This window comes from Balaenoptera borealis (assembly GCF_965194805.1).
Source record: "Balaenoptera borealis genome assembly, chromosome: 12".
NCBI lineage: Eukaryota > Metazoa > Chordata > Mammalia > Artiodactyla > Balaenopteridae > Balaenoptera > Balaenoptera borealis.
In genome coordinates this window covers 12,570,941-12,596,175 of record NC_138869.1, presented here as the reverse complement: position 1 = coordinate 12,596,175, position 25,235 = coordinate 12,570,941, and the positions used below count along the sequence as shown (strand labels likewise).

Sequence of the window (25,235 nt, the reverse complement as noted above, 5' to 3'; positions counted from 1 at the left end):
ACAATAAAACCACTTAAGGAAACCTCGAATGAGCCTAGTGCTTGTATGAGGAGCAGGAGAGCAGTAGTAAACCCTGAGATCGCCTTCCTTAGGCTCCAGCGGAGAAGAGTTCTCACGGAGGATCCGGGAGGAGCCCAACCAGCATCCTGGCTGGCGAAGGAGAAAGGCAGTGATGGAAGTGACACTCAGATTCAACCCAAGGGCACTCCCCCTACCTGGCCAGGCCACCAAAAACGTCTACATCCTGAGATCCCCACCCTGTTCTTTTACTCCCCCAAACTTAGCTCCCCTGGGACATTTCCCCCAGACACGGGGCGCCACGATCCAAGACTGAGATCCGGGAGAACACTGGTTTCAGAGCAACACCGTGCAGGACGATGTGTTCCTAAAATCTGGAGTTGAAATTCACCTCATACATTTTCCACAGAAATGTTGATATATTTGGTACAAATAAGCGTAACGATAGAAGAGTAGGCCCAAGCACGACTGATGGAACAGTTACCAGATATCACTTCATCTCTCCAACAACCCCACAAAGAAGACATTTTCATTTTGATTTTGCAGGTGAGGCAACTAAGGTTTAGAGAAGCTGAGATCCCAAAGCTAGCAAGTGACAGAGCTAGAATTTAACTCAAGTACACTGACAATTATATAAGCCCAGTGCAGGTGAATTTCACACTGTACATTCCAAGGGCCTTATGTGTTGAGTGGGCGTCTGTGGCCTATGCTGAGCCACTAATCCAGGCCTCACAGTGGTTCTATGGGAAAAAGAATCCTGTTATCCAGCAGCCAACCGCCGCGGGCTATGGTACCTTCCCTGGGTTGGGAATGACCCCATAATCTGAACAAAATTACCAGATCAGCCTACACAGGTTTACTGATGCTCAAACGCTCAAAGGCTTATAACAATGATACATTATATTTGAGACCAGCTAGATGTAATTTAATTTCTTCTCTGAAGATTCAGAAGGCACTTTAGAAGTTTGCAGGACCTCGGGACTCTCATTATAACGTATAACCCTCGCCGAACAGCGGGCTCTGAAGCATGAATTTGCAGAGACCCAACGAATGGCGGGGCTGGCTAGTCCTCCATTCTACAGCTGAGGACAGGAGACTTAGTGAGGTCAAGTCACTTTGCTTACAATGTCAGACAGCTCATGGTGCGGCTGAGCCCAACTCTATCTGACACCAAAACCCTGGTTCTTTCCATAAGCCCACCCTGCTTTGCAAAGGCAAAGCTAACGATGACCTCTGTATGTAAACATGAGAAAACCCAATGAGCTAAGTTACATGAAGAGTTATTTTTAATAGCTAAATTCCATCAACATTACGGTCAAGAGGGGAAAAGAAATTAAGCTTTAATTTCATCTTCCAGGTCTTACAGGAAAAGACACAGACTCTTTGTCATGGGTATTCTTTCCCTCGGTCTCAGCACTGTTAAAGAAGAAGCCTTCTCACTGGGGTTTCTATGTTCTGGAAACTTCATCAGAAAATCAGCAGTGCTGACATAAAAATGAAAATTACTTTCTTCTCCTCTTGATTGAAAAGGGAGATAAGTGGACAGCCTTGGAGATTAAACAGCAGCCTCCACAGAACACTGGCTGGTGGCAAACAGTGGGTGCTTGATACAGAGTAACGTGATTTGAATATTATAAGAGCTAATGCATCTCTGTCTACTTAGGTACCAGGCACTGCCCTGAGTACTGCAGATGTAGCACTCATTTAGTTCCCATGGCAACCCTGGGGGGCAGACCCTCCATCCATTTAACAGCTGAGGAAACCAAGCCACAGAAAAACTGAATAAGTTGTTAAGGGTAATACAGTCTGTAAGCAGAGGTAATTTTAGCTGACAATTGAATTCATTTCAGAATGAGGGTTTGGAAGAAGGTTAAAAGGGATGAATGCTAATACTCATATTCCTCACCTTTTGGGATTCATGTATATATGTATATAAATCTGGGATACATTCCTATGTATGTTATTATATAGTTTATATTATATATACTTTTACTTTATATGTTATAATATAATTACAAATATGAATATATCTGAATATATTCCAAGCTATAATAAAATACCATATACAAAATATAATATAGTATTATATAAAATAATAGGAAACTTTTATTACCCATAGAAAACTTGGAATCTCTGCAGAAACATGGAACTCTACACCAGTCTCGCAAACACACGCCATCATCGCCTACTCAATATTCACAGCAGATGTTACTAATAATCTCTGCTCTCTTCTTCACGGAAGCCAAAGAAGAACTCGGAATCCTTTTTAACACAGCTCTTCAGGCAGCCACAGTCAACCAAGCAGAGCTACCTTGACAAATTCAAAATGATATGCCAGACTCTCTCTAGGCAGCTGAGACTGAGGACTGCAGCCAAGGGTGGTCCTGCAGAGCCATCAGTCCTCAAGGGTCACCCATGTGGTTTCTGGTCACCACACCAGCCATGGTGGCGGAGCAACGGGCCTTGTCAACAAGGATGGGACAGGAGAGCTGGATCCAGGGCGAAGGTGACCCCAGGGATGACGAGCCCTTGCTCTTCCCCACCGATTCCAAGTGAAGACCCCGACCACCAAGATCCCCAGTGCAAAACACAGTTTAAAAACTTAGTGAAATTTACATTCTTAAATATCAGGCACTTTCGCTTGAGCAGCATGTGAAAATGAGCCAGCTTCGTCTCCAATTAGCTTAATTAGTTCAAGAGGTTCTTTATAAGGAGAGGCTATCAGGAAACTCAATATACAGAAATTCAAAAGAACACTCAGGACCTTTCCTTCAGGGATTTCCTCCTTTCACACTGAAAGAAAAACAAAAAGTGCAGCCGATACTTGCGACTGAAGCTGAAACAATGAGGAAAGAGGACCTCAGGTGTAGAAGGAGTTTCAAGTCCAATCAGAGAGGATGCAAAGCTCACACTTTTCAGCAAAAATGAGGCAGTATCTGGCTCTTCTAGCCAAAACCAGAGAGCATTACTGTTCAGTTAATAACAGCTGTCTTTACTCAGGACTTACTTTGTCCTGGGTGTGTTACAACAATCCCACACATTCATTGTCACTGTTGTGCTTACTCTGCAGATGAGGAAACTGAGGCTTAGAGAGGTTCAGTAACATACTCAAGGGTCACAAAGCGGTTGTCTTGGATCTACTTCCCCAGAACAGACAAAGCTGACCGCAGAACTCAGGAGAAAGTGAGTTGTTATGAAGCATTTCCAGGAAAAACAAAAAACAAAAAACAAAAAACCAGGAACTATCTGAATGGGGACACGGGACCCAGAGGTAAAGGGATGAAACAAGAGGGGCCATCAGGCAAGTATCCATCCCATGGAGGGGACCATGGCTCAATCCCAGTGGGGAGCTGTGGAGACAACTTGGGTCACACTTCACAACGGTCACCATGGTAGTGAAAGAAGCCGGGTGTTTGTGTTCGTCATTGGTTAGGGGCTGCCCTGGGGTATGTAGATTCCCAGGCACTTCCGGGCTTTCTGAAGGAAATGGCAAAGGGGGTCCAGCAGCCTGAGGGTCTCTTGTCTCTTTGCTGAGAGAACTCAAGTGCTGGCTGCTGAGAGCTATAGTGGGTGCTGCACTGTCCTGCCCAGACAACCCCCCCCACTCCCCATCCCCCCTTTCAGGTTCAAAGGTCTCATTCCCCAGCTGCAATCCTGCCCAGGAATTGCCCTTGGCCAGGGAAGAATCCTTGCCCAAGATGATGCACCCCTCCCAGGGAACCTCCTGCTCTCAATTCCTGCTTCAGAGTCTGTTTCCTATGAAAACAAACTTGGGTCAGGAGGGAAAGCGCCCTGGAAGCCAGTGTGGTCAAAACAGCAAAGGGCTCTGAAGGGATGACAGAGGGGATTCACTCCCAGCATTGGCCACCCTGGCTCAGGATCAAAGCAGCACCAATAACCCTGAAATGCTACAAGGCAAGACACGGCGTATTTTTTCACTTTGTGAAACCAAATTTAATCAAGCTCTACACTCACCCAACTGGTTTGACGTATGTTCAAGCTTAGTCACTTTTCGAGAACCTGTCCCTAGGACAGCATGAAAAATCTGGGAAAGCATGAAAGAATGATGTTCTCTGACACACCTGGTCTCAGGCACGGACATTCCCAGGAGTGGGAACTGGAGGGAAGCGTTATCTGCAGAGGTGATGGCGGTGGTGATGGTTCAGGGCGGAGAAGGACAGAAGGACAAGGGTTACAGGGGCCCACGATGAATAACTCTTCTTAAATTCTGCCCCTTCAATGTGCACCAGGGCCTGACCAAGCCAAGCTTTCTAACTGGTGCCCTGGTCCTATCTCTAACCTATCAAGGAAGAACAAGCCCTCCTGGGAAGAAACAGTAGCAAGTGGGACCCTTGGCTCGGTTACTGCAACTTCTCCAGTCATCTTCTAATGATGCTTTGCCCTCTGACCCCTTTTACCCTCTCAATCTCCCCAACCCCCCCACCCATCCCCTGCTGCTTCCCCGGCCACAGCCTCTGAAGCAACGGGGCAGGTCTCATCCCCACCCTGACTGCACCTCTATTCATTCAGCCCCAACAAGTCTGTCTCTTTCCTCGTGGCCAGAAATGCTCTGCCGTTTCTTCTCCATCTATTTAAATCCGTCCCACCTCTCTGGCTTCAAAGCAAGCTCTTCGAGATGCCTCTAAGATGGTGACTGTGGAACTGGAAACCACCCCTACTGCTAATCCCCCACCTACAGAAGAAGAGAAAACAGAATCTAATCAGGAGGTTGCTAACCCAGAACACTATATTAAACATCCTTTACAGAACAGATGGGCACCCTGGATTTTTAAAAATGGTAAAAGCAAAACTTGGCAAGCAAACCTTCGGCTGATCTCTAAGTTTGATACTGTTGAAGACTTCTGGGCTCTGTACAACCATATCCAGTTGTCTAGCAGTTTAATGCCTGGCTGGGACTACTCACTTTTTTTTTTTTTTAATTAATTAATTGTTATATTTTTGGCTGCGCTGGGTCCCCGTTGCTGCGCACGGGCGCTCTCCAGCTGCGCCACGGTGCGCGAACCTCACACTGCGGCGGCCCCTCCCGCCGCGGAGCACGGGCTCCAGGTGCACGGGCTTCAGCAATTGTGGCTCACGGGCCCAGCCGCTCCGCAGCATGTGGGATCCTCCCAGACCAGGGCCCGAACCCATGTCCCCCGCATTGGCAGGCAGACCCCCAGCCACTGCGCCACACAGGGAAGCCCACTACTCACTTTTTAAGGATGGTATTGAGCCTATGTGGGAAGATGAGAAAAACGAATGAGGAGGACGATGTGTAATTACATTGAACAAACAGCAGAGACCAAGTGACCTCGATCGCTTTCGGCTGGCGACACTGCTGTGCCTTACTGGAGAATGTTTTGATGACTACAGTGATGATGTATGTGGAGCTGTTGTTAATGTTAGAGCTAAAGGTGAAAAAATAGCAATGTGGACTACTGAATGTGAAAACAGAGAAGCTGTTACACGTATAGGGAGGGTATACAAGGAAAGGTTAGGACTTCCTCCAAAGATAGTGACTGGTTATCAGTCCCATGCAGACACAGCTACTAAGAGCGGCTCCACCACTAAAAATAGGTTTGTTGTTTAAGAAGACACCTTCTGAGTATTCTCGTATGAGACTGCGTCAAGCAATCGAGATTTGGGAGCTGAACCAAAGCCTCTTCAAAAGCAGAGTGGACTGCATTTAAATTTGATTTCCATCTAAATGTTGCTAAGATATAAGAGAAGTCTCATTCGCCTTTGTCTTGTACTTCTGTGTTCATATATATATATATATATATATTTTTTTTTTTTTTTAATTTTGGCTAGAGTGTCCCCTCTCCCAATCAAAGAAGTACAGTCAGTACACATCGTCCCCAGAATCCATAAATGTGTTCCTGGCCCACTCTCTAATAGCTTAATAGAATTAACCATTACAAACACATCCGGCCCATCTACAATATTAAAGAAAAGAATCTGCATTTCTATACCTTACAAGAGAACGATTCTGTTTATGTTCCATTGTATGCAGGAGCTTATTTTGCTGGTTTGAAAGAGTATGATGCATGCAGTTTTCTAACAATTTTCCTTGTTTCTTTTTACAGCATTGTCTGTGCTGTACTCTTGCTGATGGCTGCTAGATTTTAATTTATTTGTTTCCCTACTTGATAACATTAGTGATTCTGATTTCAGTTTTTCATTTGTTTTGCTTTTGTTTTTTTCCTCATGTAATACTGGTGAAGGATCCAGGAATATGACACAAAGGTGGAATAAAGATTAATTTTGTGCTTTCTTTGGTAGTTTTTTTTGGTTTTTTTTGTTACTACAAAGCTTTACTACAAATTTATGCATTTCATTCAAATCAGTGATCTATGTTTGTGTGATTTCCTAAACATAATTGTGGATTATGAAAAATGTATCATAATTACATTCCTAATTAGAATTAGTATGCCTGTTTTTGTATCTTTATGCTGTATTTTAACACTTTGCTATACTTAGGTTATTTTGCTTTGGTTAAAAAATGGCTCAAGTGGTCCCATTCATATTAAGACACTGTAGAAAACTGTAAATAGAATGTGTACAGTGAATTGTCTTTCAGACAAAAAAAAAAAAAAAAAGCAAGCCCTTCCTCCTCCAGGAAGCCTTTGCTGGCCGCTTCAGTGCAACACAGACCCCTCCCTTCCCTGGTCACCAGCGCCACCCACAGCTGCGGCGTGCCTTTAGGTGAAAAGCAGCCACCTACTGTCATTGTGTACCGACGCTTCACCTCCCCAAAAGAGACTGTCAGCCAAGACCTTAACTAATGAAACTCCTTCTGAATCTTCCACAGCACGGAACATGGGGACACGGAGGAGTCTCAGAAAAAATAATAAATCCACGGATGGTTTATTATATGAAACTTAAGAGCCAACAGTGAAGCCTAGTCGCAGCACTCCTTCTTGGAACAGCAATTACAAGCTATGGGCTGAACTGTGTCCATTTTTTTTCATGCATGTTTACTCTTCAATATTGACTGAAACACACATCATCCCGAGAAAAAAAAGACCGGCTCCTTCTCCCATTCTCTTCCCCTGCGCCCTCTACCACATCCTCCCCGCAGATGAGACACACCTCTCCCCCCAGAACGGCGTCTCCACTTGCTGAGCGCTGGATCCACAGCTGCTGGACCTCACGGTCCATCCCGCATAAACCCCAAGAGTGTACGCTGTGGGCCTGGATGCAGCAGACCCAGAGGGGGGGATGGGAAACGGTACAGGTCTGGCCACAGAGGGGATAATGGGTCCTGCCACGCTCAGAGACCACAAACACCTGCATAGAAGGGGATGCTCTGACAGAGACCCCGGAGGGTTTACTGAGCATGCTCAACAGCGGGAGCCTGATGTGAGAACCATTTTTCGCAATCTGGGAGATGCCGCAGAAGGAGTAGCGAAGAGAAATGTTGCCTCATGTATCGATGCCAAGGCAGCTTTCGAAAGGCAGAAAGACCTGGGTTCTAAACCTGGTTCTGAACTTTCTAGCAGGGTACTTTCAACAAGTCACTTCATCTCCCTTCTCCAAGCTCCTGACCTCTAAGAGGAGAGTAAAAACAGAACCTGTCTCATAGGGTTGTTACAATGATCACAGCATAAATGGCTGGCTGTGCACCGAGGCTCAGGCCCCCTGTCCATAGAGTACAGCCGTGCTGGGAGCACTGCTCAGCCAGGGACCCTGCTTCCCAGGCCTCTCTGCCCCGAGATGGGATCATGTGATCAAGTTCTAACCAATGCACCGAGTGGAAGTGACTCCCACCACCTCAAGGCCTGGCCCACCAGAGTCTGCACGTAGCTCTCCACACTCACAAACATAACAAGCCTCTTGATGCAGAGGACCCAGCAAATGGCGTTAGGCTCTACCTGCTGCCATACCAGAAAGTGCAAGACACCTGGTCTTTCAATCATTCTGGAGAGGAGAACTGCCCATCAAATTCAAATACTGGACTTGCGAAAATGCAAGAAATAAACCACTATATTAAGCCACTGAGACTCCAGGATTTGCCTGTTGGAGAAGTTAACCCTATGTTAGCCAAAACAAGAATTACATGCTGTATCTCAAGCATTATGCAATGCCTGACACAGAGAACACACAAAATAGGGTTGCTCTTGTTTTTATTACCCTGAACTCTTTACAGCACTTTATACCTTCTAGGGTATTTCTGTATCAGAGATGTTAATTCAATTTGTGTTGCCAAGCATTGAAGACAGCACAAAGTTAAAAGTTTTTAAACGCAGAGATTCCATTCTTCAGGGATTCATATGTGCAATTAGACCCATAATGTAAGTAATTACATTGCAAGGCAAATTTTATTAAATGCTTTGACAGAGGCTCAATGTGCAACGAGAAGATTCATTTTAGCTGAAGCGTTTGATATATTCCTGGAGGAGGGAAGTTACAAATGGGGCCGTGAACACCATTTATATTTCGCAGATGGACACATTGGCCAGGGGATTGGGGCAGGGGTAAATCTAGACAATGGGCAGCACTAAAGGTCCCAGTAGAAGGTTCCAAAGCGCTTTCTCTGTCCTCCTTTCTAAGGCAGGCACGGCAGAAGGAGGCTAGCTGTGTCACAGGGAGTAGCAAGGTGCTTTGGGGATACAGTGAGAATTAGGGCTGCAAATGCCAACTGGGACCAGCTTGAGAGGGGCCTCCAATGCCAGGCTCAGGAGTCCAGACTTTCCTTTATTAGTCATGAAGTACATGAGTCAGGACTCGGACTGGAAATGACAGAAACCCAACTGGCACTCTTTTACGCAAACAAAGGGATTCAGAGGTCCTGCTCATAATCAAACTAATAGTTACAGCTTGTCCTCAGGAACAAATGGAACCAGGGACCGGAACACCACAAAGAATCACAGGTAGCACCTCTGTTCACTCTTATAATCCTGTTTTAAATTACTTGTACTGTTTTTCCACTATCTGAAATCATCTTATGTACTGACTTGTCTGACCTCCTAGGATATGAGTCCCAAGGACACAGGGCAGTCTGTTTTGTTTACCACAAATTACAGCCTCTAGCATGGTCTCCTGCATGGCCAGCGCTCAGCAGGCACCCAGGGAGTATTTGTTGAAAGAAAGATGCGAATGGGTCAGAGATTTTAAGATATGCTGGTTTAGGCAAACATGAGTATTCTCCTTCACTGCTCCAATTCCCCATATAAATCTGTACATTTGCAGTAATATCTGAATGGCTCAATATCTCTGTTATTCATGTCCCCATAAATCAGCAATAGGAGTGAACTTCCGGTCCTGCAAGGCTGAAGGTCGCAAGCTGGACTCCCGTGGAATCACCGGATGAACTGTCCCATAGTACGGCATGGAGGTAGACCAGCTGACCAGCACTGAGATGTTCTAACACTCTAGTAGGCTTTTTTGAAATGCCTTCAGTCTCTACCTCAGAAACTCATACCTTGAACCAAACTCTATGCCTGAAGGCTCTGAGGGGATTAAGAGGGCTTTATGTCACAATAAAGGGTCACAAGTGACATTTTTTAGACCTCATTCCTGTTCTCTTGCAAATGAAGTCACTGCAAAAGTTTTCTAAGGAGCCTAGGCATAACCAAGACACATTTAATCTCCTCTTTGACCTCAGCCAGATGCTAAAACTTTCTCATCCTCTCTCTTTTCTGAGGTCCTGCCATGTCTTTCAGTTTTGCCAAGGCAGAGATGGTTTGAACATACTGGAGAGTTCCATATCTGTTCTCCTGGGTAGCACCTGACAAGAGATGATCACAGCTCTACTTTGAGTCTTTTTGTTCTGTGATAGCCTTTCCTATTTTTACTACCATTTGACTAAAAGCAGCCAAAGTTATTTCAGGATCAAACTAAGAATCATCACACCATGTTCTGGGTGAGTTGACTTTTTTTTAGCCACTCCACCCCCATGTATCTTTGACCTGTAAGATTTCTGCCTTGATCTGCTCAATACTTTGTTACTCCAAGAATAAGCAAGGTACCATGGTGCTCTTTTGTATTTTATTTCCATTTTTATAGTTTGATATACATTTTTGTTAGAACAGTTAAGTCCCACCAGAAATCATACAGCAACACGGGTGTGGCAGCATATTGCATACCAATATGTCATGCTTTTGGCCATTTTAAGGAAACCTATTTGACTAAAACCAGGAAATGAAAAGAGTTACATTACAGAAAAGAACACTCCCCAATTTTCTCAGTAGACAAGATGGCTTTCTTGGGCAAGCAGAGAACACTACCTGTAAACTATTTTCATTTTGATACAGTCTTTTACTCTAATCACAAACCCTTTCAGATGAACCCGGAAATACCTTTCACCATGCACTAAGGTGAGATAATGGGGAGACCATTAGTGTTAGAAGAAAATTACTGTGGCTCACCTCACTATTTCTGCTGCCACGTCTAAGCCCTGTCATTATTAGGGAGATGAGTTTGTGCCAATCCATTTCTAAATCTCATCTGGTTCCACGTGAGACCAGTGATTTCTATTTACCAGCAGATAATTAGGACATAACTTCCATCTGTGGCTATCACCACCATGAGCCTCAAATTTACCATTTACCCAAAATCTGTCTTGAACAGCAATAAGGTACAGAGATTTATGCTAGGTATGGGCAGGGAGATGGCAGAAATGAATTTTCTGTCCTTCAGGAACTGAAGGTCTAACAGGAGGAAGAGAAAAAAGGCATCAGTATGCTAAGACAAAAATAAGTGTCCTTAGAGGCAAGAAGAGGGTGTGGCACAGAAAAAAGCAAGGGCTGTGGGCACAGACTGGGTTTGACCCTCAGCCTCAATGTATCAGTCAGCTACTACTGCAATAATAATGTGTAACAAGCATCCATGAAAGTTTAATAGCTTATAACAACAAACATTTTTCTCATTCTGCAGGATACCTGAGCTTCAACTGATCTAGAATGGGCTCCTCCTACACTCCTCTGGATTGTGAGTTGGATTCAGATCTTCTCCACCTTCTTGGACCAGTGACTGCCTAAGACGTTCTTCTCATTGAAAAAGAAAGGCACATGATGCCTGATTTTGGCCACATGAGCCTTATATACTTTACTGATAATGTAGTGAAGTTTTCTTTATAGGAAAAACCATTTATGAAGACTACAATTTCTCAATGTAAGAATAATATGCATTCTTATTTTCATTTTTAATATGCGTATTTTTATTAAAAATGCTTTTAATGCATATTAAAAGCAAATAATGCTTTTTAATACGCATTTTCATTAATGCATATTAAAAAGCATTAATGCATGTTAATGCGTTTTCATTAATAATATGCATGTGAAAGCAAATAATATCCTTCCCAGTCCCCTCCATGCCCCTTTCCTTTCTCCCTTCTGCTACAATCATTGTGACAATGGCACAGTACTTTCAAAACTCCCTTTTCTGAGAGACTTAATGAAAGCTTCCTTTCCAGCTCATTCATTAAGTTGATGACCTTGGAAGGATACATTTTGTTTCTCACAGATCCTTAACAAGTTTGGGGGGTAGAAATTGTTCTGGAGCCTACTTTGAGGCGGGATAGAGACAGTAAAACCAGTCTGAGCAAAATACGTCACAAACTTTGAGATGCTGGAGTCTGGAGTTGAGTGAGAAGAAAGGTCTTAAGGGGAAGAATTGACCAAGAATATGGTGGTGAGCTGGGGCATTAGAGGAGCACAGGGTTAGAAAAAAATACACTATGGTGAGGAGCGGTTATGTTTTCTTGGGAGTAATGACTGACGTTAAATTCTGTCTCTGCCATACTGTGCTGAGTTATTTTTGCCCTCAAATACTGCATGCTCACAGTAGAGTCTGCACCATACAAAAACCTTCTTTAATTGAACTTGGAGGCAGTGAAAGAACAGACATTATGAGCAGCACAGACCAAGTAGTTACAGAAGAAGATAGGGGTTGCAAGGTGCAGGACAGGTCGTAGAGGTGGAAAATTCAGCATCTGGAAGAAATCATGCTGAGAGGTAAAATAGGACAAATATAAGCCTCTCAAGAATTCTTAGATTCTAGGCTCTCTCCAAATTTTCCAACAATTCTTCGTTTCCCTTTGATTCCTATCGGAAACCCCTCTTCCCCCAGCTGGTAGGGCTGCAAATGCATGGTCCTTCTTTTCCCATTCCATAAGTAGAAGATGGATCTACAACACAAATGCTCACTCAGTACAGATCCTTCTATCCTCCTGAGCACAGAAACTGGTCCAGGTTGGGCACCCAGCTCAATCAGAGTCCTATGGAATTGGGATGTGGGTTACAATAGATGCTGGACCATGTAAGCCCAGATCTGCTGTTGGCTATCTTTCATACCACTTAAAGAAAGCCTCCCTAAGAATAAAGCCAATACAGAAGAAAGCAGAGGCAAGAGGTTGAGAATGAGAGTCCTGATGACATCCTTGAGCCCATGAATCTAGCCATAACTGAAGCCCCATCCACACCTGGGGTCTCCAGACCCAGACTCCAGGAAGGATCCTATCACAACCAGAAGAGTTTCTGCCCCGTACCCCCAGTTTATGTGCATGCCAATTTACCCAGTCTACTCTCTACAGTAGGAGTCAGAAAACTTTCTCTGTAAATGGCCAAATAGTAAATGTTTCAGGCTCTGTGGGCTGTCAAGTCTTTGCTGCAACTACTCGACTCTGCTGTTGGAGCAGAGAAATAGCCACGGACAGTATGTGAGTGAATGAGCAGAGCTGTGTTCCAGCAAAACTCTATTTACAGAAACAGGTCAGCAGCACAGATTTTGCTCTCAGCTTGTAGCTTGCTGACCCCGGCTCTACAGAAACCTTGGATGGTCAGTTTCAGAAATGGCCACTGAATTTGCGCTTCAGAAAATTCCTTAAGGAGAAAACTTTACAGGGATGGCTCTAAAAGTCACTGCCATGGTGAAAAAGCTCTGATTTTGCTGCAGTGGCTGACAAATGACATCACAGATTATGAGGTGATTACACAATGCCCCTTGCATTCGCTTCATCTGTGGATTCAAACATATGAAACGTCAAGTGTTCATAAAACTTAGCGGCTAACGCTGAACTTTCTAAGGCCAACTCCAGTGAAAGTGAAAATTAGTTGACTGTCTGACCAGTACTGACCAAATCAGTGAACACCAAAGCTGCTTCAATCTTATTTGTGTATTATATTTTTGATGATGACTTGTGCCATCCTGGGATACTCACCAAGCTTTACTTAACCCTTTTCTGAGAGACTTAATGAAAGCTTCCTTTCCGGCTCATTCATTATTTCACTTCCAAGTCTTTTTATTCTCTAGGAGAGTTTTTCTCCTTGAAATAGGTCTTAGAACTTGGTGCCCCACTGATGTTAAGTGGACAAAACATTTATCTTTTTTGTGAAATGCAATCAGAATGGCCCCCAGCAACATGTATGAATCAATTCAAAGACACCTTTGAGCATCAGTCACGATCAGAGAAAAATCAGGTGTGCAGGTATCAACCAGCCACAACTGCAGAAAATACCGACACAAGGCTTCACCTTGCCACCATCTAGCCATGCTGTCTACTGTCTCCATGAGTTCCAGAAGCTTCTGTTTGGGTCACATGCCACTGGATTGAATCCGACCAAGTCTTAGAAATCTCTGAGATGGCAGCCACCTCTCTGGGGACCTCAGAATCCTGGCAGCTGATGCCTGGATCTGACAAGGCTCTGGTTCTAGAAATCATTATCTAGTTCAGCCAGTCTCCCTGACTCATTCTGAACTCAGGGTGCGAGACACACATATTCGCTCTAGACCAGGAAAATCTTACCTGCTATCTCTTAGAAGGCCAGAGGCTGGTAGAAAGAACTTAGTCTCTGGAAAACGGGAAATATCAACTGTATTCACTGCCCCTAGCAGGCAGGATCTCCAAGATTTAAACTGACTCCCTTCCCAAAGCTCAAGAGCAAATCTGTCTCTCTCCAGCCACTCAGATCAGGCCTCTGCTCGGTGCCCCAGCAGGATCCCAGGATCTGTGTGCTTCAAATTTCCTCTACGTCTTTGTTAATACAACCTCAGTGCTTAGCACAATGCCTGGCACATAGCATGGACTCAAAAAGTGTTAGTTGATTGCACAGGAAAATAAATGAATGTGCTGAGACCTTGCACATGCCCCCGGAAATGATAGCTGATTGTGGAAGAAGAGAATACTGTCCAGCAAATATTCATTCCCTATTCCCCTCCCACACAAGAAATGTATGTACTTGCTTGACTGATATCAGATTTGGCAACATGATTCACTTTTTCTCATGATGGCAGATAATGCTTCCCCATACCTTGAACTTGGGTCTAGGCATGTAACTTGCTTCATCCAATAGGAGGTAGGCAAACTTGATGCAATAAAGATTGTGAAACCTAGCTTACCTTCTTATACTTCTGTCATTATCATGAGAAGAACTCCCACTCTCCCCGAGGTAGCTGCTGCTCTTTCAGTCTGGGATCTGGAATGAACACACATGGAACAAGCCTGGTAAGGAACCAGGCCCAGATGGATCTGTACCTTGAAGCATAGTCTCCCAGGAGCCCAGCCTAGAAGAGTCAACCATCAGGCAACCCACTGACAGGTAAGCAAGAATAAATGACTGTGGACAAAGAATGCCACCTACCGTATCAGTAAACAAAGGATGCTGTAGCCACCAGGCCATAAGCCACTGCAGCCCCACCCCCGCGCAGGTGCACCCTAAGGGACTCAGGATGGAAAACAACAGGATACTGGGCCGAGAGAGTTAAGGTGCATATCAAAGGAATGATATCAGTAGGCCCAGACTCTTGCGTCTTCCCAACTAGAAAAGTGCTACATTCATTAACCTGAGATGCCTGGTTTTCTTTTATTAACAGTAATCTTTTGATGTTCCTACTATCTGTTTTGTTTGTTTGTTTGTTTGTTTAACTCCTATATATCCTGGCTCCTCCCTGACCTCTTCTGAGCTGTCTCTCAGAGCTATCTGAGAGGCTGTCTCCTGGGCTTACGTCCTTAAGTACGTCCACTGAATAAAACAAAATTCTCAACTGCTAGGTTGTGTATTTTTTTAAGTCAACAGGATTGTTATTTTAAGTCACTGAGTTTGGAGTGTTTTGTTATGCAGCATTATTGTAGTACTAAGTAACAGATACACCCACTACCACCAGCAAGAAGAACAGCACTGTCATGACTCTATCATCACTATCATCACAAGAAAGACCCCAAGAACGTGACATTGTCCATCTGCAGCAGCTGTGCTTATGTCGGGAAGACAAAGGGCACCCTGGCAGCCCTAGTGCCCAAAGGAGACACTAGAGAAGAGGAAGACCCAAAGACATGGCTTATTTAGCCCACAAAGGTTTGGAGGACCTGCCCTGAAGGTAAAAGCTATCCACTGGAGAAAAGCCTCTCTCAGCTGAAAGGAAACACACCCCATATTTTCTTTGCACTTTCACATGGAAGTTCCTTTTCTAAAGGTCCTCACAGATTTGTGTGGGCATGACCAGTTTAACAATAGCTGCCCCGATGGACGGCAGTAAGATGCAAATGCCGTCATTTATCAGGGTCCTTGACCTTCAGCCTTTCTGACTATTCAGTGTAAGCCCAAACTCCCCATCCTTCCAATCAGCATTGGTTTTCAGGCTCATATAGATTCTTGCATATCCATTTGTTGCCTTTCCCTGAGAAGTTTCTGAAAATGAAAAGAGCAGAGAAAAGAAAATGGCTTTTCGTTTGAATTTCCTTAAAGAGTCATTTGGCGAAGCAAGCATCATCAGCTCTTGTACACAGGCAAAATTCAGTTAAGTGATCTCTGACTGTTCTGCAAAATTGGAATCTGAAGCCTTGTAGCAAATTGTCTCTAATGGATCATGGAATGTGAGAGGCACATATAGGCAGGACTGCCCTTCTGACAACTCAGTGAAGAAAACAACTGCTGGAGCTCTTAATGCTCTAAGCTAGGGCTCTGCTGTCTGCCATCTTGATGCGAACATCACCCCAACTTGGGATAGATGCTGTAGACAGGATTCACGAAGTTGGGGCAAGGATGATTGGAGGACACAGGAGCCTAGGAAACAACCCAAGCATTACACAGACTCACCCAAGACTGTGTGACAAAAGGTGCTCTGATCGGCTCACTCTTTGCCTCTTCATACATCTGCCTCTTTCTCCAGCTTCCTAAGAGGTGCCCAAGTATGCCAAGGAGACCAAATTTCCACCCAAGAATATCGACTAGTACATGCTGGCTCACCCTGGATGCATCCCAAAATAAAGGTATATGTCTCCTAGCATCTTTCCACCTATTGATATTTTCCCCCTTTCATTTGGTTCCCTCTCCCCAGGGAATCGCATCCACTTCATAGCTGATGCCTATAAAAAACTTTAATTCCAGCCTGACCTCTCTGTTGAGCAAAACCCATATGCCGAGCATCTGAACTGGGCTATTTCACAAGCATTCAGACTCAGCATGACCCAAGTAGAACTCATTAATTTCCCCCAGATATTTTTCTTCTCCTGCCTTCCCCTTATCAGGTAAAGGCATCAGCCCAAGTTAAGGAACTCAGAAACACTCTTTACTCTTTTCCCCTCTCCACCCTCAAGAGCAATACAATGCTAAGAGCTCTAATTTCTAATTTCTGCTAACCTACATCTTCCATTCTTTCCAGCAAACTTCCATTCAATCACCTAATATGTCTTGGGTCCCTATTTTGTGCCAGGCTTCTTCCTAGGTGATTTGAGATACAGCAGTGAGCAAATAGACCAAGAACCCTACCCCTGTGGTGCTACCTTTGACGACAGAAAGAGACAATAAACAACGAAAGAAAATTAAGTAACATTCTATATAATTGGGATGAGTGCTATGAAAAACACAGTAAATGGACAGTAAGTGGGTAAATGGATGGGCTGCACTGAGTAAAGCCAGATTTCAGTGTTAGATATGGGGGGCAGGGTAGACCTCCCTGAGGAGATGAAGTCTGAGCAAGGATTTGAAAGAACAAAGACTTAAGGAGGGAGACATTATTGCAATAATGCAAGCAAAATATGATGGGGGCTTAGACCAGGATGGTAGCAGTAGAGATGGCAAGGAAGGTAAAGGTGATGGGATTTTATGATTGGTTAAATGGGGGTATGAAACAGAAAAATCAAGGGCAACTCCTAGGTTTTTTCTTGAGCGAATGGAAGGATGGAGCACCCATCGATGGAGATGGGGAAGGCTAGGAATGGAGCAGGCTTGGAGAAGGGAAGATCAGTAGTTCTGTCTTGGACAAGCAGAGTTTGAGATGTTTATTAGATATTTGAGCAAAGACATCAAATAGGCAGCTGGATAAAAGGTCAGAATTCAGGAGACAGGTTCAGAGTGGAGATACAACCTTAGCCCAGGCCCACATCACTGCTCACCTGCATCGCTGCAGTGATCTCGCAGCTGGGGTCCCCACATCGCTGCAGTGATCTCACAGCTGGGGTCCCCGCATCGCTGCAGTGATCTCGCAGCTGGGGTCCCCGCATCGCTGCAGTGATCTCGCAGCTGGGGTCCCCGCATCGCTGCAGTGATCTCGCAGCTGGGGTCCCCGCATCGCTGCAGTGATCTCGCATCTGGGGTCCCTGCATTGCTGCAGTGATCTCACAGCTGGGGTCCCTGTCTCTACTTTTCTATCTTTTACAGTTGTCCTCCACATTCCTATCAGAGAGGTGTTTCTAAAACTGGAATCTCACCTGCTTAAAAACCTCTGATTTCCCATTAAATACCAAATCCAATGCCACTCCACAGCATGGCACTCCAATCTACACTTCAAACTCTCCCTTACTGGCCCCAACCATGTGGAGATGCTACACTAGCTCCTGGACTAATGGATAGTCCTGGATGTCAGGCACCTCTGAGCATCTGTCCATGTTCTCTCGATCTGGAATAGCACCTTCTCTGTATCCCTGGCAAACCCACTCATCCTTAATTTCCTAATTCAAATGCCGTCTCCTTGCTAGACCTCGCTGTGCACCTTCCAGTGGGATTAACTGCTCTTCCTTCCATCTTGCCAATGCAACTTATACACTCTTCTAGGGTAATACTTACCGTATGGCGATGCAGGTTTCTGTCTTTGACTAAGCCACAGACTAGATGCCGCTTTATTCACCTAAGTCAGTGGCCAGCACACTGCCCAGCAGAAGTGTACAGAATAGCCATGAGCCAAAATAAATCCAGCTGCTTTGTCAGTGCACCCATCATATTGGCACAATCTGGGAGTCTGGAGATATAGGAGAGGGAGGGGGGAGTGACATTCTCCATCCTGTGGGCAACCAGGAGCTGTCAATCAGAGCAACAAGGAGGCCCCCTGCAGGCGGCTGACGGTCCCTGGAGCCCACAGCACTTAGAAGCTCCTCTTCACTCCCTCCTATGGGGGTCCTGGCAGAGGAGAGTGATGGGGGTAATGGGCTTGGGTTTTAACAGCAGGGGTTTTGTTTAGGCGTGAAGGATGTCCTCATTAAAGCAAGAAATGAGATGGAATTTGCAGAGAAACATTAAGGGAAATAGAAAAATGTTCTCTAAATTCATGGTGTGCCAGGGACTTCAGTGGGCACCTCAGGTCCTTGCACTCTGCTTCCCTCATATTTACGAAGTGTCCATGGGCCTGATCCTGCTGTTTATTAAGAGACATGCCTTCTACCCCTGCACACACCCTTCTCCTGCCTTCCCTCCGCCAACTCCAGTGATCCTCCAACATTTACAACAACGGGTCTCCAGGTCCTAGTTCAGCCCCTGTCTTCAAAGGTCTTTTGAAAACTGAGCACGTTTTAAATTGAAACAAAATTCTTTTCTACTTGAGCAGAAGAAGAGATAAGAGAAACCTCACCTCATCCCAATTATAGCAGAACTCCCACCTCACACTAGAGAAATAACCAGCCACTAAGCTAGCTGTGGGCTCTGCCTTGGGACTCAGGGCCACTTCCTGCTTATTATCAACATCCAAGGCCACAGGGAGGCTCTGAGTCTTGAAGATCATAAATGAGGCTTTTTGGGAGAAAACCAAAATCAGAGTGACTCAGACGTAAATTTATTCTTCAGCACTTTTTAGGGCTTAACTGCTTCTTAGGAAAATAGAGCAATAGTCAGAGATGCTGAAACGCGACTCTGATGCCAAAATACATTAAAAATCTAAGATTCAAAGAGGTCAGAGGGACTTCCCTGGTGGCGCGGTGGTTAAGAATCTGCCTGCCAATGCAGGGGACACAAGTTCGAGCCCTGGTCCAGGAAGATCCCACATGCTGTGGAGCAACTAAGTCCATGCGCCACAACTACTGAGCCTGTGTTCTAGAGCCCGCACGTCACAACTACTGAGCCCACACTCCGCAACAAGAGAAGCCACCGCAATCAGAAGCCCGCGCACTGCAACGGAGAGTAGCCCCTGCTCACCGCAACTAGAGAAAAGCCCACGCGCAGCAACAAAGACCCAACACAGCCAAAAATAAATAAATAATTAAAAAAAAAAAAAAAGGCCAAAGAGAGGCCACCCCATGAAGCCAGGGAATTTTATTTGTTTTGTTCACTGTTCCACCCCCAGCCTCCAGAACAGCACCTGGCACAGGGTAAGCTCGCCATAAACCTTTGTTCAAGAAACGATAAATCAGAGGACTTAAAAGCCAGAGGCAATTGGTAGGATGAGAAGTCAAAGAACAGATGCCACAGGAGGGAGCCATGAGTCACCGTACGTTTTGATCTCATTCAACAAACTCTTTCAAAAAATGTGAATGAAAAAAAGAACAATGTATGAACGAGTAAAACGATAAGGTGTCTTTCCAGTATCTAGCAGTGTTGTCTAATGTGTGTTCAGATAGAGATATAACATCAACTGTCATCCTTCTCTACCCTCCCTCCATCTCCTTCCTCCTCCCCCTCTTCCTCCTTTCCTCCTCCTCTTTATTCTTCTTCCATCACGTCTCTTTTTTTTTTTAATTTTTAAAATTTATTTATTTTATTTTATTTATTTTTTTGGCTGTGTTGGGTCTTCGTTGCTGCGCGGGCTTTCTCTAGTTGCAGGGACGGGGTCTACTCTTCATTGCAGTGCACGGGCTTCTCAATGCAGTGGCTTCTGTTGCAGAGCATGGACTCTAGGCGTGCGGGCTCAGTAGTTGTGGCTCGCAGGCTCAGTAGCTGTGGCTCGCCGGCTTAGTTGCTCCGCGGCATGTGGGATCTTCCTGGACCAGGGCTCGAACCCATGTCCCCTGCATTGGCAGGCAGATTCTTAACCACTGCGCCACGAGTGAAGCCCCCGTCACGTCTTTCTTGACACACTCACTCTCCATAGGCAACCTGCCACTAAGTTTTATGGTTTGAATCTCTGTGCTGAGTTCTCTTGTCACAATCTGTTCATCTCTCTTCTGCCATAGTCTCCCAGCATTCTCCTGCCTCAAGTCTCTCGTGGGCTTATCCTTTCTCCACCTTGCTGCTCAAGGGACACATCTACATCACCAGACCTTATCTCTCCTCCTTACAGACCATAATGCCTCCTCCCTGCCTCCTCCCTGCAATGTGTAGGCATGCTTAGGCGGCACCCAAGACTCCACCAGCTTTACCTCCAGCTAATATTGAGCACACCTTGCCTTGTATGTCAACCATCACATGTCCTTCTCCCATTGTCTAACTGGCAAGCTCCTACCCATCTTTCAAGGCCCAAATGTCTCAAGGACTTAGTGATAAGTGAAAAGATTTTTAAAAACTAAGTCTCTGAACCTTTATAACATCCAACATGCCTAGGAACAGAATGCCATTGTGTACATTTTTCCAAAAGCCTAAAGGAATTCTTGGATAAAATGTTTAAGACCAAAATAATACGTATGCTTTCAGTCCCTGGCAGGGGTGAGTCCCACATTTCTGTAGTAGCTGACGTGTATGTGGCCAGTTTCTTTTTAGTAATAAGTACCTAACTAAGTAGAGGGGCTGTGGATGTCATTGCTGTTCATCTATTTAGGCATCTAATTTGTCTCTGATTGTGTGATTTCTTAATTGCTTCATTTCCTGCAAGGATTAAGACTCCCAATTATTGCCCTCTTTATGCATTAAAATAATACACTGTCTCTCTGCAACACTGAGGGTTAGAATAATTTAACATCATATCATAGGATGAGCAGTTCAGAATTCATGTCACTCAATTTGTTTACCCCTCCAAAATTAAAGACAGGACCTTCTGGGAAGATGATAAAGTATTTTGTGATATGTCTCTTTCCATCTCAGAGGCCACATGCCAAAGATGATGGCCAGGTTTGGAGACAGTCCAAATACAAGTTCTTTTCTCAGTGGTGGGGGAGGTGGTCCTTAATCATCTCAATCATGGACAGTGTGAAAGGTCAATAAAGAACTTCAAAGGTATACAAAGCTACTAAAGGGCTCAGTAAAAGTAAGGAAAAATTAAAACTTTCTGAAAAGCCTTCTCTTTAAATACAGTCAAAATGTAACTTGGGTCAGGCAGAAGTCATACCCCTTTTTAATCTGCATTTCGAGTCCCCTAAGGTAATAATTGGTAATATTAAATATGTGATGCAAAATCTTTTTTTTTTTTTATAAATTCAGGGTGTTTTTAATTTTATTTATTTATTTATTTATTTATGGCTGTGTTGGGTCTTCGTTTCTGTGCGAGGGCTTTCTCTAGTTGCAGCGAGCGGGGGGCCACTCTTCATCGCGGTGCGCGGGCCTCTCACTGTCGCGGCCGCTCTTGTTGCAGAGCACAGGCTCCAGACGCGCAGGCTCAGTAGTTGTGGCTCACGGGCCTAGTTGCTCCGCGGCGTGTGGGATCTTCCCAGACCAGGGCTCGAACCTGTGTCCCCTGCATTGGCAGGCAGATTCTCAACCACTGAGCCACCAGGGAAGCCCAAAAATCATTTTTTAATTGCTTCTAGGTTTCAAAGAATTTGAAATCAGTTAAAAGAGATGTTAGATGGAGGGGGTAAGTCATGACTAGAAAAATACTGTGATAGGGAAATACAAAAGTCGTAATTCTCTTCAGTATAGTCGGCTTCTAGAAGGAGGAAGATGCAGAGAGTGATTCTCTCTCCCATATGAATAAAATAAAAATGCAAGCATGCCTGGGACTCTGAGGTCTGTCCAGAGAGGGACAGATGGAGGCCCCAGCAAGGTTCTTACCCCACAACAACTCACTGGAGGACACTCCTGACCCTAGTGAAAGCCACAGAAGAACTCACAGATCTTCTTGTTTTGGATACAAAACAAAAACCGTGGTAAGGCCACTCTGGCTTGATGCAAACCTTGTAGATTCAGCAGGGATTGACATTATTCTTTATTCAAAAGAGATTTACTGAGACCCTGGCTAGGCACTAGAGATATAAAAACATGTAAGAGCTAGCCACATCTCTACTGATCTCAGGGTCTGGTTGGCATGACACTGAACTTAGAAGGTCACAAATACTAAAATCTCTGCTGCTGAGGAAAGGTGACAGTTCGGAAGAGTATTCCAATATAAAATAATTTTACATTTGTAAGATGCAAAAATCATTCCTGTTTCTCATACTCAAAATGGTAGGAAATTATGAATGAGGCTACACGGAAAGCTGTCCTAATCCTCTGGTTAGGAGCGGTGGGAGAAGCTATTTTAGGAAGAGTAATCACAGCAGGCTTCTTGGAGGACGTGACATCAAAAGTGAGAACTGAGAGATAGAAAAGCATCAGTCATGTGAATGTGATAAGATTACCAAAGAATTTCTAAATATTTACTTAGGTCAAGTCGGCCAAACCTCAGGAAGCCTCTGAATGTTTTATTTGACATCCGTTACCTTCATTTTCAGCTTCCTTTTGTCCCCTTGTACCTCCTTAGATTGAGGTGACCCTCCAATCAGAGGAGTGACTGTCCTGATAAATGCTGGAGACTCAATGGGTTAATCAACCAGGAGTTTCTGCACGTCTTAACACTACCAGCAAGACACAGAAAAGTGAATATAAATAGTATGCATACTTGTGTGTTTAAAAAAAGGAGGGTATATACAAATATGCTTATGTATGCATATAATATCTGAAAAAATATCCAAAGACACTGACATCCATGATTAATTCTGTAGAGAAAACTGGAGATCTTAGGATCTGTACAGAGAGAGGAGACTTTTCCACTAGCTACCCATATGTAATGTGTGGTTATTGTTGTTTGTTTGGAACAAACAAATGTAACAAACGCCAAGAACCAGCCCCACTCAACGATCAGCAAGCTACAGTGCTGGACACCCCATGCCAAACAACTAGCAAGACAGGAACACAACCCCACCCATTAGCAGAGAGGCTGCCTAAAATCATAATAAGGTCACAGCCACCCCAAAACACACCACCAGACGTGGACATGCCCACCAGAAGACAAGATCCAGCCTCATCCACCAGAACACAGGCACTAGACCCCTCCACCAGCAAGCCTACACAACCCACTGAACCAACCTTAGCCACTAGGGGCAGACACCAAAAACAATGGGAACTACGAACGTGCAGCCTGCGAAAAGGAGACCCCAAACACAGTAAGTTAAGCAAAATGAGAAGACAGAGAAATGCACAGCAGATGAAGGAGCAAGGTAAAAACCCACCAGACCAAACAAATGAAGAGGAAATAGGCAGTCTACCTGAAAAAGAATTCAGAATAATGATAGTGAAGATGATCCAAAATCTTGGAAATAGAATGGAGAAAATACAAGAAACATTTAACAAGGACCTATAAGAACTAAAGAGCAAACAAACAATCATGAACAACACAATAAATGAAATTAAAAATTCTCTAGAAGGGATCAATAGCAGAATAATTGAGGCAGAAGAACGGATAAGTGACCTAGAAGATAAAATAGCGGAAATAACTACCGCAGAGCAGAATAAAGAAAAAAGAATGAAAAGAATTGAGGACAGTCTCAGAGACCTCTGGGACAATATTAAACGCACCAACATTCAAATTACAGGAGTCCCAGAAGAAGAAGAGAAAAAGAAAGGGACTGAGAAAATATCTGAAGAGATTATAGTTGAAAATTTCCCTAATATGGGAAAGGAAATAGTTAATCAAGTCCAGGAAGCACAGAGAGCCCCATACAGGATAAATCCAAAGAGAAACACGCCAAGACGCATATTAATCAAACTATCAAAAATTAAATACAAAGAAAAAATATTTAAAGCAGCAAGGGAAAAACAACAAATAACATTCAAGGGAATCCCCATAAGGTTAACAGCTGATCTTTCTGCAGAAACTCTGCAAGCCAGAAGGGAGTGGCAGGACATATTTAAAGTGATGAAATGGAAAAACCTACAACCAAGATTACTCTACCCACCAAGGATCTCATTCAGATTTGACGGAGAAATTAAAACCTTTACACACAAGCAAAAGCTAAGAGAATTCAGCACCACCAAACCAGCTTCACAACAAATGCTAAAGGAACTTCTCTAGGCAGGAAACACAAGAGAAGGAAAAGACCTACAAAGACAAACCCAAAACAATTAAAAAAATGGTCATAGGAACATATATATTGATAATTACCTTAAATGTAAAAGGATTAAATGCTCCAACCAAAAGACATAGACTGGCTGAATGGATACAAAAACAACACCCATATATATGCAGTCTGCAAGAGACCCACTTCAAACCTAGGGACACATACAGACTGAAAGTGAGGGTATGGAAAAAGATATCCCATGCAAATGGAAATCAAAAGAAAGTTGAAGTAGCAATCCTTATATCAGAGAAAATAGACTTTAAAATAAACAATGTTACAGGAGACAAGGAAGAACACTACATAATGATCAAGGGACCAATCCAAGAAGAAGATATAACAATGATAAATACATATGCACCCAACATAGGAGCACCTCAATACGTAAGGCAACTGCTAACAGCTATAAAAGAGGAAATTGACAGTAACACAATGATAGTGAGGGACTTTAACACCTCACTTACACCAATGGACAGATCATCCAAAATGAAAGTAAATAAGGAAACAGAAGCTTTAAATGACACAATAGACCAGATAGATTTAATTGATATTTATAGGACATTCCATCCAAAAACAGCAGATTACACTTTCTTCTCACGTGCACACGGAACATTCTCCAGGATAGATCACATCTCAGGTCACAAATCAAGCCTCAGTAAATTGAAGAAAACTGAAATCATATCAAGCATCTTTTCTGACCACAACACTATGAGACTAGATATCAATTACAGGAAAATATCTGTAAAAAATACAAACACATGGAGGCTAAACAATACACTACTTAATAACCAAGAGATCACTGAAGAAATCAAAGAGGAAATAAATAACT

The 25,235-nt window shown here is 44.0% G+C and overlaps 1 long non-coding RNA gene and 1 pseudogene across 4 annotated transcripts in view; one reads left to right on the top strand and one right to left on the bottom strand.

The window, feature by feature from the left end:
• The window catches only part of LOC309608146, a 259,623-nt gene that overhangs the window by 194,887 nt on the left and 39,501 nt on the right, over nucleotides 1-25,235 (bottom strand). For 2 of the 3 annotated variants that reach the window (XR_014232695.1, XR_014232696.1), the window contains exon 1: nucleotides 14,359-25,056. This is a non-coding gene — a long non-coding RNA (uncharacterized lncRNA). Of the gene's footprint in view, nucleotides 1-14,358; nucleotides 25,057-25,235 lie in introns of those variants that run through there. The other variant, XR_014232694.1, reaches the window with a different exon arrangement.
• LOC309608142 (eukaryotic translation initiation factor 4E pseudogene) lies at nucleotides 5,031-5,802 on the top strand (annotated as a pseudogene). The gene has a single exon. The product of its transcript is annotated as a eukaryotic translation initiation factor 4E pseudogene (transcript).